Genomic DNA, 11,946 nt, shown 5'->3' on the forward strand with positions numbered 1-11,946 from the left:
TACAATTATGATTCCCTAATAAAAGCGAAAGAGAAAGCCATGAAATTATCTAGAGAGCAATTACTTGTCAGGAAGAAAAAATCTACTAACAATAAACATTTGCCATGGGTTAATCATTATAATGTAGCTAGTGGGGACATTGGTAAAACTACTAAAAACCTTTGGCCCATTGTAAGCAATGATCCTGATCTTAATTTATCTGATAGGAGACTCATGCCTTGCTATACGCGTGGTAAATACATTAGAGATTGGGTCATGCGTACGGATATTACAGATTTACAATCTTCCCAAAGTGAGACTGGTCATTTTTTATCCCCTCAGAAAGGATGCTTTAAATGCCTTAATTGTGTTACATGTAGGGCCATGATAGTGGGACGGTCTTTTCGCCATCCCCACAGTGGCAGACAGTACTTTATTAAGCACAGAGTAACTTGCACGACTAGATACATTGTATACATGATCTATTGCCCATGCGGGCTTAATTATGTCGGGAAACCGACAGGACACTCAGGGAGAGAAGAGCGAATCACAAGTCTTCTATCAGATCGGCCATTGCCACTGGCCACTGGCCACAGTGATCAACCAGTGGCTCGGCATTTCATGAAAGCTCGGCACAGTATAGCATCTTTACGTTGTACAATAATCGACCATGTACCAGCTACTTTAAGAGGGGGCAATAGATCAATGATTCTCTTAAAGCGCGAGTGTAAGTGGATCCATGAACTTGGGACCCTGGCCCCGGGTGGTTTAAATGAATCCCTGGGTTTACATTGTTTTCTATAATTACTGTAGGACAGTGGCGTAACTACTGCCCCCGCAGTCCTCGCGGTGGCTTGGGGGCGAGGGGCGCCACTGACTTTGCACAGATTGACATACGGACGAGCGTCCGCATGTCAATCTGCGGTCTCCTTCCCTCCGCTGCTGTAAGGAGGGACACGGAGCGCACATCGCGCGCCTCTCCTGTGTCCCTCCCTGGCTCTCCCCCGGCCGGTCTAATAAAGGAAGTGCCATTCGTGAGCTCTGATTGGCTCACGAACCGGCACTTTCTTTATTAGACCGGCAGGAGAGCCAGGAGGGACACAGGAGAGGTGCGCTATGCGCTCCGTGTCCCTCCAACACAAAGGAGCGGGGAGCGCGGGGGAGGGGGGGAAGCAGGCACTGTGGGGGCATATCTGGCACTGGGGGCATATACCTGGCACTGTGGGGGAATATCTGGCACTGGGGGCATATACCTGGCACTGTGGGGGACTATCTGGCACTGGGGGCATATACCTGGCACTGTGGGGGAAGATCTGGCACTGGGGGGGAGCAGGCACTGAGGGGGCATATGTGGCACTGTGGGGGAATATTTGGCACTGGGGGGAGCAGGCACTGAGGGGGCATATGTGGCACTGGGGGGGTATATGTGGCACTGGTACCTGGCACTGTGGGGGAATATCTGGCACTGGGGGCATATACCTGGCACTGTGGGGGAATATCTGGCACTGGGGGCATATACCTGGCACTGTGGGGGAATATCTGGCACTGAGGGCATATACCTGGCACTGTGGGGGAATATCTGGCACTGGGGGCATATACCTGGCACTGTGGGGGAATATCTGGCACTGGGGGGAGCAGGCACTGAGGGGGCATATGTGGCACTGTGGGGGAGTATTTGGCACTGGGGGGAGCAGGCACTGAGGGGGCATATGTGGCACTGGGGGGGGGGGGGTATATGTGGTACTGGGGGCATATACCTGGCACTGTGGGGGAATATCTGGCACTGGGGGCATATGTGGCACTGGGAGCATGGCCCTAGCAACAAGCACTACCCCCTAGCAACGAGCATGACACCCAGTGCATGAAACCCCTGGCAACGAGCATGACACCCAGTGCATGAAACCCCTGGCAACGAGCATGACACCCTGAGCATGAAAACCCCTGGCACCGTGCATGGAACCAAGAGCATGAAACCGCTGGCATCGAGCATGACACCCAGTGCATGAAACCCCTGGCAACGAGCATGACACCCTGAGCATGAAAACCCCTGGCACCGTGCATGGAACCAAGAGCATGAAACCCCTGACAACGAGCAGGTAATTTAAAAGTAATTAGAAGCCTTACTGTAGAACTTAATGTGTAATGGGCATTACGGTGTGTGGCATAATGTATCACGGACATTGCGGTGTGTGTCATAATGTGTCAGGCATTACGGTGTGTTGTATACTATATCACGGGCATTGTGGTATGTGGTATAATGTCTCAGGATCATTGTGGCGTGTGTCATACTGTGTCACAGACATTGTATGTGCTATAATGTATCAGGGGCATTGCAGTGTGTAGCATAATGTATAACGGGCATTGCGATTCCTGTCATAATGTGTCACAGGCATTACGGTGTGTGGCATAATGTGTCGGGGGCATTACAGTGTGTGCATATTGTGTCATGTGCATTATTGTGTGTGGCATAATGGCTAAGGCCACTGCAGTATGTGGAATAATGTATACTGGGCATTACTATAAGGAGGAAAAATGACAAATAATGTAAGGGGCATGAATCAGGATTATTTTTCTTTCCTGTGGTGGCTAACGTCTGGGCGTGCAGGTTGCAAAACTGGGGTATAAGGTAGTCTTTTCCTGCAATGCCACGCCCCTTTACACAAAGCCACGCCCATTTCAATGAAGCCACACCCCCTTTCTGGCGACGCGCGTCGTAGGCGCGCGCATAATTGTCTCTTTACTAGTGCCAATTATGGGGGTTATGGGGGGGGCACCGAAGGATTTTTTGGCTTGGGGGAGAAAAATTTCTAGTTACGCCACTGCTGTAGGATCTACATTAATGATTAACAATCGGTTATAAACATGGCTCACTCGGTGCAGTTCTCTCCAGACAGTACTTTTCTTTAGTGAGTACCGTTATATTACTGTATTTTCTATAGTGGTAATCAAATTAGTATATATACTAACTAATAGTGTTTTAATAAAATTAATTGTATGTGTTTTTAAGATACATTTACTAGCCATATCAGTTGTACAATGGTGTATTATGCAACAGTTATTTTTTCTTTTTTCTTCTTTTTTTCCTTATTCACATTTTTTCTGGTTTGTGTGTTATTATACATTTAATGGTTAAATTCACATGTATTTCTTTGGATTATTCAGTCCTCATATTAGTAATTGTTATCTACAGCTGCTGAGGAGGTGGGGATGCACTTTGATTGCATTCTCTACTGCACCTGAACAGCTGCAGTAAATCACGTGGTTCTTTACCCTATTTAAGGGCTGTTTGTATTCACTTGTGTATCGTGACAACGAGGTATTAAATGACTTCGAAACGTTGAAATTAACCTGTGTCATTGTCTTCAATCCGAGTGCCGCCTGCATTGGAAAGCTATCATATGGTTAACCACGCCAGGTTACCCAAGGCGGGCACCGGGACTTTTCAATACTATATGGGAAGTGCTGTCTGAACACAGTTACTAAGGCATTATTTAGTTTGATTTACTAAACGGACTACTACTTCCGGTTTCGCCGATGACGCGAACCGGAAGTAATTTGCATAATTAAGCAATAATTGCTGTGGGTATAAATGGGACCCCACTACAGCATGTTGATATCTCCTGATGAAGCCCTGAGCTGGGCGAAACGCGTTGAGACACTGAACTATCGACTTGCCGACTGACCACTGCTGACATTCATGTCATTCAAAAGCTAAGCTATTTAAACTTTTTTATAATTTCTGTATACTCAATAAATTTGTAATTTTCTATAAGAACTATTGATTGGAGCCTTACTATATTATCCAAAGGTTTCCAGATGACTGCTACCATCTGATGAGGACCAGTACTGAAGTATTTATACTGACCTGCATAAATAATTGTTTTATCTGGTACGCATGCAATCTCATACGAGACGTAAAAATTCTGACATTGACCTACAAGTAATTACTACGCTATATAGCGATTCCCTGTCTCCTAATTCTATCTAGATTCCGACAGAAAAGTGGACTAGAAGACCTGGGGACCGATAGGCATTAAGTCAAGCCGTAATCCGGTACGCAATATTTATTCTTGCGTGTGACGAGAATTAATTCAAGGGATACTACACTATAGGCGCTCTGCTGTTTCTTCCTCTACTTTCAGATTTCCCTTTGGGCTACGTATACCTAGTGGCACTATTTGAAGAATTGAGCAGCCACCCGTTAAAACGGGGAAAGTGTGGACTATTTGAAAAATTCAATCAAACTTAAGTTTCACTGGACTGGTTATTTGACCAAATTTATGTATGACTTTTTATATATATCTTAACAGTAAGGAATTCTGCACAATTTGGATAAGCGCACTGATCAACTCTTTGTTAAAAAAAAAATAAAATATATATATATATATATATATTTTTTTTTATTTTTTTTATTTTTTTTTACTTCTTCATATACCCAGAGCCGGATTATCCTAGGGGCGACAAGGGCGGCCGTCCCGGGGCCCCCATAGACTGCTTTATAAATTGGAGCAGTCTCCTTCAGCAGCCGCCAAGGAGCTCTGTGTACAGAGTGCACACGGAGCTCCTCGGCGGCTGCTGACGGAGACTTTTCCGATTTAAAACACAGTCTGTGGGGGGCCCTAACGCGTGACTCAGTAATGCACGCCAGCGGCTCAGTCAGTGTCTCGCGGGATTTCACGTCACTACCCCGCGAGACATTGACTGAGCCGCCGGCGTGCGCTACTGTAAAGCTGCTGCTCCGTATGTGGGTGAGTATGTGTGTGTGAGTTATTGTGTGTGTGAGTGAGTGTGTATGTATGTGAGTGTGCGAGTGCCAGCCGACCCCCCCGCACATGAGGGGGTTCTTTGGCCGCAAATTTTAGTGGTGGGGGCCCCCACATGTTCGTTGCCCGGGGCCCCAACCAGCCTTAATCCGGTCCTGCATATACCGCTTTTTTAACTTACTTTTAATAGACTGTTTTTTTCTTCTTAGTATTGCTCCACCTGCAGCCTGTTTAATTTTATGCTTTTTATTTACTTTGTCCTAAATAAAGTGCTCATGTTAATTTTTAATTGAATATATTCTTTCTTGATTATTAGTACTGTAACGACACCATTGGTTGCTGATATCCCCATCACATCTGTTTACATATATATATATATATATATATATATATGTAAAATAGAGAATGTGCAAGCGCCACAAGTGTTACAGATACACCCGACTAAAAAAAAACTCCCAATAATTTTGGGCGTCTGCCGTCGCTTAAGTACGCAGTAGTGGTGAGTTACTGTTGTAATTGTTTATGGGCAAAATGGTATAAGGGTACTGGCGACCACTGGTGTAAAAAATTTTTTTCAAACCATGTATATAATAAAATAAAATATACAAATTTATTTGGTACAGATAAAATACAATTAGTATGAAGGTAAAAATGTAAAAATAGAGGGGGGAGGGGTTGTGTTTTATTAAAAACACACACGCAAGGTTCTGAGACCAAGAATTTTTGCATAAAAATAATAATAAAAATAATAATAATTAACTAACAATGTTCTAAAATCAGAATAAATAAGAATAAAGGAGAGTCTTAACTTGTAGGTAGAGGGTCACAGAGGGAGAGCCCAACGCAATAATTATTGGTCTCAGAACCTTGCGTGTGTGTTTTTAATAAAACACAACCCCTCCCCCCTCTATTTTTACATTTTTCCTTCATACTAATTGTATTTTATCTGTACCAAATAAATTTGTATATTTTATTTTATTATATACATGGTTTGAAACATTTTTTTTACACCAGTGGTCGCCAGTACCCTTATACCATTTTGCCTATATATATATATATATATATATATATACTTGCTTACGATACTTACTATATTCTAATCACCATGCACTTAATCTTAGTACAGATATGTCCTCCTACAGCGTTCGCATGAAAGGCAGCAGCACTGGCAGCTGAAAGCCTCCTCTCCTCTCCCCATCCCCTCCTGTGACAGTGACTGATCGGATGGAGGGAGCGGAGCTACACGGACGGAGGGGGCAGAGCTAAATGGACGGAGGGGGGGGGGTAGGGGGGGGGGCAACACGGACCATCAGACTGCAGTGCCACAGAGGAGGACATGCTGCTCCAGATCCTGCCAGCCACAGCCAGGGAGAGTAAGTGAGAAAGTGTGTGTGTGTGTGTGTGTGTGTGTGTGTGTGTGTGTGTGTGTGTGTGTGTGTGTGTATATGTAAGTATGTGTATTTATGTATGTGTGTGGGGGAGGGGGGATGTGAATAAGTTGCCCTTCTGTGAGCGTTACATGTAAGCTGCGCTACTACTGGGGCGTTACATGTAAGCTGCACTACTACTGGGGCGTTACGTGTAAGCTGCGCTACTACCGGGGGGTTACGTGTAAGCTGCGCTACTACTGGGCCATTACATGTAAGCTATGCTACTATTGGGGACGTTACATGTAAGCTGCGCTACTACTGGGGCGTTACGTGTAAGCTGCGCTATTACTGCGGCGTTATGCATGAGCTTCACTACTACTGGGCCATTACGTGTAAGCTGCGCTACTACTGGGGGCGTTATGTATAAGCTGCGCTACTACTGGGGCGTTATATGTAAGCTGCGCTTCTACTGGGGTGTTACGTGTAGGCTGCGCTACTACTGGGGTGTTACGTGTAAGCTGCGCTACTACTGGGGTGTTATGTGTAAGCGGCGCTACTACTGGGTTTACTATGTGTAAGCGGGGCTACTACTGGGTTTATTATGTGTAAGTGGCGCTACAACTGGGGTCATTATATGTAAGCGGCGCTAATACTGGGGTCGCTATGTGTAAGCTGCGCTACTACTGGGTTTATTATGTGTAAGCTGCGTTACTACTGGGGCGTTATATGTAAGTTGCGCTACTACTGGAGCGTTATGTGTAAGCTGCTCTACTACTGGGGCGTTACATATAAGCTGCGCTACTACTGGGGCATTACATATAAGCTGCGCTACTACTGGGGCGTTACGTGTAAGCTAGGCTACTAATGGGGTGTTACATATAAGCTGTTCTACTACTGGGGCGTTATGTGTAAGCTGCACTACTACTGGGGTGCTACATGTAAGCTGCGCTACTACTTGGGCGTTATGTGTAAGCTGCGCTACTACTGGGGCATTATGTGCAAGCTGTGCTACTACTGGGGGCATTACATATAAGCTGCGCTACTACTGGGGCATTACATATAAGCTGCGCTACTACTGGGGGCGTTACGTGTAAGCTGTGCTACTAATGGGGTGTTACATATAAGCTGCGCTACTACTGGGGCATTATGTGTAAGCTGCGCTACTACTGGTCCGTTACGTGTAAGCTGCGCTACTACTGGGGTCGTTATGTGTAAGCGACGCTACAACTGGGTGTAGTATGTTATGCCGGGATCCCAACCGCCGGCATATCAGTAGTGGGGCGAGCGTAAAAGAGCCCCTTGTGGGCTCGCTGTGCTCGCCATGCTGTGGGCACAGTGGCACGCTGTCACGCTATTTATTCTCCATCCAGGGGGGTCCTAGACCCCCCCAAGAGGGAGAAAAGTTGTCGATATGCCGGCTGTTGGGATTTTGGCACCGGTATACTGAGCGTTGGGATCCCAACACCCGGCATATCAAATACCACCCCTACAACTGCGGTGTTATGTGTAAACAGCGCCACTACTGGGGGCGTTTTAAATGGAGGTAGAATTGTGTGGCTATGCCCCTTCCTTGTGAGACCACATCCCTTTTCAACGTGAACTGTCCCTTTGTAAAGTATGGGAGTGCGCAAATTTATAGTTTGCAGGGGGGGCGCCAAACACCCTACCACCGGACCTGCCCAGGCGTGTCCAATTCTTTGGGTCAGAGCTAAATACCTCATTCAGTATTTAGGCGGCTGTATAGAAATGTTAGTTCTCTGTAACTTTGTATATTAGAAAGGTGGAATAGACGTAATCATTTTTTTTTTTTTTTTTTTTTAAATAATAGTGTGCAGAGAGATTTATGAAGATTCCCAAATATCTGACAAGTGGACAAATTGATGTGTGATTTTAAAATGACTTTTCTTTCAAACTTTTTATACAAGAGTAAACTTGGTTCTTTTTACAAATTAGCCTCACATAGCCATATGCATTGTGGTTGTACGTATGTTGACAGCATGCAAATAATTTCCCTGCATTTGCAATTGATATATGAAGTATCATAGATACTGATCAGGAGATGAGCAGTATTAGCAATTGTATGTGGTGCATTCACGTTAAAATCTGTAAAAAAAAACCAAAACTAATTGACTATCAGAATAACAGCATGTATGGGCTCCTTAACAGAGTATTTAAGCAATATATTAAAGAGAATCCTAGACATGGTGTGTGTGTGTGTGTGTGTGTGTGTGTGTGTGTGTGTGTGTGTGTGTGTGTGTGTGTGTGTGTGTGTGTGGAGAGAGAGACCTTGGGGGAGATTCAATTGCCAGCTACGAGAGAGAGACCTTGGGGGAGATTCAATTGCCAGCGATGATCTTGCCCAGCCAAATTTGTGCGATACCTGCCACACTTTACAGCAGCAGGATCTTGAACAAAGGTGTTCACTACCCCATAAATGTAAATTGGGGTCCAAAGGTGCAAATCGGACAGCCAAAGGGTGCAAGATATTTATACACCGAGGCAACGACAATTTGCTCCCTTCGCTGGCAGTTGAACTTTCCCCTTAATGGCTACTTGTTTACTTGAATAGATATTTGAAAAGTCAATAATTGACATGTTTCATGTTTTACAAAGGCAACATGAAATGTAGGGATTTTTTGTATGCAAAGCTGTACCAACAGTCCAGATGTTTCATAAAATGAATAAGAGTACAAACAATTAGATACCACATACTCCCATGTTATAGTAACTTCTTGTGTTATCTGACATTTCACTCTCAATGTTTTTAATAGTACACTTACAGGAAGCTCTGGCCACAAACAGCGGGATTCTAATCAGTAGGCAATTTGATGTCACCTGTAGGTGGCATCTGAAGTGGCCAATGTGGTGGCACTTGTAGTGGGCAATTTGGTGGAACGGGACGAGATCTGGCTGTTCTGTGACAAAGCTGCCAGATTTCTTCCGCTATCACTTTGGCTATATAGTGCAGTCAGAAGATAATAGCGCTGATGGCTGTATTGATTACAGCAACTACAGATTGGCTTTGATTTCTAAACTGTATTAGTAAAATAACAGCAAGAATAACACATACACTAAACTTACAGTACAATGGGCCTAATTCAGAGTTGATCGCAGCATCAAATTTGTTAGCAGTTGGGAAAAACCATGGGGATAATGCCAAGTTGATCACAGCAGGATTTTTTTTTAGCAATTGGGCAAAACCATGTGCACTGCAGGGGAGGCAGATATAACATGTGCAGAAAGAGTTAGATTTGGGTGGGTTATTATGTTTCTGTGCAGGGTAAATACTGGCTGCTTTATTTTTACACTGCAAATTAGATTGCAGATTGAACACACCCCACCCAAATCTAACTCTCTCTGCACATGTTATATCTGCCTCCCTGCAGTGCACATGGGTTTGCCCAATTGCTAACAAAAATCCTGCTGCGATCAACTTGGAATTACCCCCCATGTGCACTGCTGGGGAGGCAGATATAACATTTGCAGAGAGAGTTAGATTTGGGTGCGGTGTGCTCAAACTGAAATCTAAATTGCAGTGTAAAAATAAAGCAGCCAGTATTTACCCTGCACAGAAACAAAATAACCCACCCAAATCTAACTCTCTCTGCAAATGTTATATCCGATACCTCCGCCCCCAAACGGTTTTTCCCAACTGCTAACAATTTGCTGCTGGGATCAACTCTGAATTACCCCCAGTAGTCAAAGAACTTGTGTAACAAAACCATTGTAACAGAACCTACGTAAGCTCCACAGTATTGAAATATAAGCGTAGATAATATAAAATATGTCAAAAACAGAATAGCTTTTATTTTGTAAAAAATATTTTATTTACATATAAAGCAATATAATCATCTATTGATATAACACTAGTTGTAGGCTTTAGCATGAAATAATCAATAGGCTGTTTCGTAAGACTACTGACCTTCTTTAAATGATGGCAAAAAAAATAATAGTAATTTGTGCTCAAAATTTCACTTGTTCACTGCAAATCTGTTATGAAATCTGCAAACAATGTTATTGTCTAGCAGAGAACATGGATCTACAGGGCAGCACAGCCACATGGAACAGCCTTGGAAGACACCCATAACTGAAAACAATGTAAACCACATAATAAAAAAGAAATTGTACAGCAAAGTGTTGCTTCAAACATTGCAGTCTCCAAATGATGTGCAACATTTAAGATTAATCTGCCTGTTACATATTATAGGCCAGATATAGCACCTTATACAGTAATACAAGAGACTGTTCCTTTAGGGGTCTATTCATGAAGCAGTGAAAACAGTGGAGAAACAGACCAGAGGAGAATTTGCCTATGGCAACCAATCAGCATCACCCTTACATTTTGTAGACTGTACTCGAAACAGACTTCCTGCAAAGCTGATTGGCTGCCATGGGCAACTTCTCCACTGGTCCTTTTCTCCACTCTTCTCACTGCTTCATGAATAGACCCCTGTATCTCATAAGTAGTAAATATACACTAAAGGAATGTGCTTTATACAACAAAAATAATGAGCAAGTTGAGAGGAATCTAAACATTACTGGCACTTCTTCTCCGGAACGCCATCAGGGGTGGGCCCTGGACAGAGAGGGGTGCCTGCTCCTGGCCCTATCTATTTTGCCAGTGCTGGCAGCCCTATTGCTGCCTATAGTCGGCCCCTGGTTTTGCAGTGAGATGTGCTGGCTGCGGGCTATAGAAGTGCAGCTGCTCTTCTACATGGTCTGCAGTGCTGCGGCTGGGTGCTGGCATCCTCTCCTCGGCATCCTCCTATGTACAAACTGCCGTGCCCCACCCCATCTCAGATTCAGAGCTGCTGCTGCCGGAGCCCGGGGACTTCCTCACACACATGCTGCCTAAACTGTGCCCAGGACCTGCATACACACACAGTAAGCGCTCTGATGCCTGCCAGGTTTCATATATCTAGAAGCAAAGGCAGTTTGTCACCACCCGCATTAACCTCACAGGCAACAAATATTCTTGTCACGGCAGCGGCGGGGGACCCTGCCTATTTTGTAAGTCCCAGGACCTACAATTTCTGTTGGCAGCCCTGCTTATGCTACATGGGCATAGAGGCAGAACCGAATGTAAATGGGCCCGTTATTCCCGCATTGCATGAACTGAATGCATACATTCGCTGTATGTATCTCTGCAGCCGCACTACTCCTACCTGTATGCTTGGTCACATAGCTATCATGATTATCAGTGCACACTTGCCCCAGCTCAATCCTAGGTGATAATGATGTATCTGAGAACACAGGCGTATTTACTCATACACTCAAACATTCAGAACCCGCAGTTCCACCTACACAAACATTGTCTAAGTGGAGACGACCAGTTACAACCAATAAAGCCTGCCCAGTGGCAAGTGGAGATGCAGGTCTAATGTGTACAGCTCTGCATCGCCCGAGTGGTGATGCACGGCCTTGGGAATAGCCGCAAGCTATACTCGGCAAAAAGAACTGTTTCAGCTGTGCACTGCCTTCATGCAGTTGTCAGTGGTAGAATAAGCTCAAATAACTGACAAATAATTGGTGAACTTTTGTAGTGCTTATACATGGGATAGAAATATACAGTAAATTGAGCCTTACAATTTGTTTGGCCCATTGTGGCTGTCACAAAAGTGGAAACTAGAATTATCAAGTAATATCATTTCACCCTTCCCAGTTCTAACACAGATTATTTAGGACAAATGTAGAGAAACAGCTATGGAGCTCTTTTGCTACAAATTATATTTTGTAGATGGATCAAACAATAATACAGGTTGAGTATCCCTTATCCAAAATGCTTGGGACCAGAAGTAATTTGGATATCGGATTTTTCCGTATTTTGGAATAAT

This window comes from Pseudophryne corroboree, chromosome 1 (assembly GCF_028390025.1).
Source record: "Pseudophryne corroboree isolate aPseCor3 chromosome 1, aPseCor3.hap2, whole genome shotgun sequence".
NCBI classification, from domain to species: Eukaryota; Metazoa; Chordata; class Amphibia; order Anura; family Myobatrachidae; genus Pseudophryne; species Pseudophryne corroboree.